At 49.6% G+C, this 3,094-nt stretch overlaps 1 pseudogene; it reads right to left on the bottom strand.

The window, feature by feature from the left end:
* Positions 1–2,850: 2,850 nt before the first annotated feature.
* Positions 2,851–3,094, bottom strand: part of LOC127925125 (uncharacterized) — a 4,951-nt pseudogene continuing 4,707 nt past the window's right edge.

The following is a 3,094-nucleotide window of genomic DNA, read 5'->3' as shown; positions in this document are numbered from 1 at the left end:
CAGTTGGTAGAGCATGGCGCTTGTAACGCCAGGGTAGTGGGTTCGATGTACATAGAATGTATGCACACATGACTGTAAGTCGCTTTGGATAAAGCGTCCGCTAAATGGCATATATTATTATATTATTATTATTATATTATAATTTTAATGGTAGGTTTATTTGAACAGTGAGGGACTGAATACGAAAAAAAATCCAGAAAACGCATGTCAAAAATGTTATAAATTGATTTGCATTTTAATGAGGGAAATAAGTACTTAACCCCTCTGCAAAACATGACTTAGTACTTGCGGCAAACCCTTGTTGGCAATCACAGAGGTCAGACGTTTCTTGTAGTTGGCCACCAGGTTTGCACACATCTCAGGAGGGATTTTGTCCCCACTCTCTTGCAGATCTTCTCCAAGTCATTAAGGTTTTGAGGCTGACGTTTGGCAACTCGAATCTTCAGCTCCCTCCACAGATGTTCTATGGGATTAAGGTCTGGAGACTGGCTAGGCCAGGACCTTAATGTGCCCAAGATTTGATGATACATGGCCCCGTCCATCGTCCGGTGAAGTTGTCCTGTCCCCTTCGCAGAAAAAACACCCCAAAGCATAATGTTTCCACCTCCATGTTTGACGGTGGGGATGGTGTTCTTGGGGCATAGGCAGCATTCCTCCTCCTCCAAACACAGCAAGTTGAGTTGATGCCAAAGAGCTCCATTTTGGTCTCATCTGACCACAACACTTTCACCCAGTTGTCCTCTGAATCATTCAGATGTTCATTGGCAAACTTCAGACGGGCATGTATATGTGCTTTCTTGAGCAGGGGACCTTACGGGCACTGCAGGATTTCGGTCCTTCACGGCGTAGTGTGTTACCAATTGTTTTCTTGGTGACTATGGTCCCAGCTGCCTTGAGATCATTGACAAGATCCTCCTGTGTAGTTCTGGGCTGATTATTCACCATTCTCACGACCGTAGTTACAACTCCACGGGGTGAGATCTTGCATGGAGCGCCAGGCCGAAATAATCGCACCAACTGTTGTCACCTTCTCACCAAGCTGCTTGGCGATGGTCTTGCAGCCCATTCCAGCCTTGTGTAGGTGTACAATCTTGTCCCTGGCATCCTTGGAGAGCTCTTTGGTCTTGGCCATGGTGGAGAGTTTGGAATCTGATTGATTGCTTCTGTGGACAGGTGTCTTTTATACAGGTAACAAACTGAGATTAGGAGCACTCCCTTTAAGAGTTTATACTCCCTTTAAGAGTATGCTCCTCATCTCAGCTTGTTATCAGAAATCTTTCTGATTGAGAAGTGGTTAAATACTTATTAAAATGCAAATCAATTTATACAATTTTTGACATGTGTTTTTCTGGATGTTTGTTGTTGTTATTCAGTCTCTCACTGTTCAAATAAAACAACCATTACAATTATAGACTGATCATTTCTTTGTCAGTGGGCAAATGTACAGAGAATCAGCAGGGGATCAAATACTTATTACCCCTCACTGTAGGGCTGTTGGTTGTATCTGAACAGGGATCCCAGACAGACAGGAACTCTAAGGACATGGATCTACAGCTGTAGGGCTGCTGGTTGTATCTGAACAGGGATCCCAGACAGACAGGAGCTCTAAGGACATGGATCTACAGCTGTAGGGATGCTGGATGTATCTGAACAGGGATCCCAGACAGGAGCTCTAAGGACATGGATCTACAGCTGTAGGGCTGTTGGTTGTATCTGAACAGGGATCCCAGACAGGAGCTATAAGGACAAGGATCTACAGCTGTAGGGCTGCTGGTTGTATCTGAACAGGGATCCCAGACAGACAGGAGCTCTAAGGACATGGAACTACAGCTGTAGGGCTGCTGGTTGTATCTGAACAGGGATCCCAGACAGACAGGAGCTCCAGGGACATGGATCTACAGCTGTAGGGCTGCTGGTTGTATCTGAACAGGTATCACAGACAGGAGCTCTAAGGACATGGATCTACAGCTGTAGGGCTGCTGGTTGTATCTGAACAGGGATCCCAGACAGACAGGAGCTCTAAGGACATGGATCTACAGCTGTAGGGCTGCTGGTTGTATCTGGACAGGGATCACAGACAGGAGCTCTAAGGACATGGATCTACAGCCGTTGCTGTTGGTTGTATCTGAACAGGGATCACAGACAGAGCCTATGGACATGGATCTACAGCCGTTGCTGCTGGTTGTATAAATAGTGTCACCATTTAAAAACAGACCTGTTAGGTAAAGCTGATTATCACGTCAGGGGAGGAAAGGAGGGGAGAGGAGTTGGGGAGGAGAGGAGAGGAGCCGGGGGAGGGGAGGAGAGGGAGCTGGGAGGGGAGGAGTTGGGGAGGAGAGGAGAGGAGTTGGAGAGGAGAGGAGTTGGGGAGGAGAGGAGTTGGGGAGGAGAGGGAGTTGGAGAGGAGAGGAGAGGAGTTGGAGAGGAGTTGGGGAGGAGAGGAGAGGGAGTTGGAGAGTAGAGGAGTTGGGGAGGAGAGGAGTTGGAGAGGAGGAGAGGAGTTGGGGAGTAGAGGAGAGGAGTTGGAGAGGAGTTGGGGAGTAGAGGAGAGGAGTTGGAGAGGGAGGAGTTGGAGATGATAGGACAGGAGAGGAGTTGGGGAAGAGAGGAGTTGGGGAGGAGAGGAGTTAGGGAGGAGAGGAGAGGAGGAATAGCGAGGCCAGAGGAGTTGGAGAGGAGGGATAGCGAGGTCAGAGGAGTTGGGGAGGAGAGGAGAGGGAGGGATAGCGAGGTCAGAGGAGTTGGGGAGGAGAGGGAGAGGAGGGATAGCGAGGTCAGATGAGTTGGAGAGGAGGGATAGCGAGGTCAGAGGAGTTGGAGAGGAGAGACAGCGAGGAGGAGCGTGGTTACTTGTATCAGACGAGGCAGCCATGGTAGAAACAATGACAGGTGGCCCCTGTTCTCCGTCCTGCCGTCCTGTTGTTGTTAAGGGTCTGTATCTGGTGGGAGGTGGACGACGCTCCGACGACCACACCGCTCTCCTGCATCAGACACCCCTTCCTCAGCAGCTGGGGGCTGTGCAGGGGGCTCTGAACCACCCCAGGTGACATGGGGGCATGTTGGGGGCTCTCTTCATGAGCTCCATGGGGAGTAA

This window comes from Oncorhynchus keta, unplaced genomic scaffold (assembly GCF_023373465.1).
Source record: "Oncorhynchus keta strain PuntledgeMale-10-30-2019 unplaced genomic scaffold, Oket_V2 Un_contig_5145_pilon_pilon, whole genome shotgun sequence".
NCBI classification, from domain to species: Eukaryota; Metazoa; Chordata; class Actinopteri; order Salmoniformes; family Salmonidae; genus Oncorhynchus; species Oncorhynchus keta.
The sequence above is the reverse complement of the archived record's forward strand: the minus strand, read 5'-3'. Positions and strand labels throughout refer to the sequence as shown.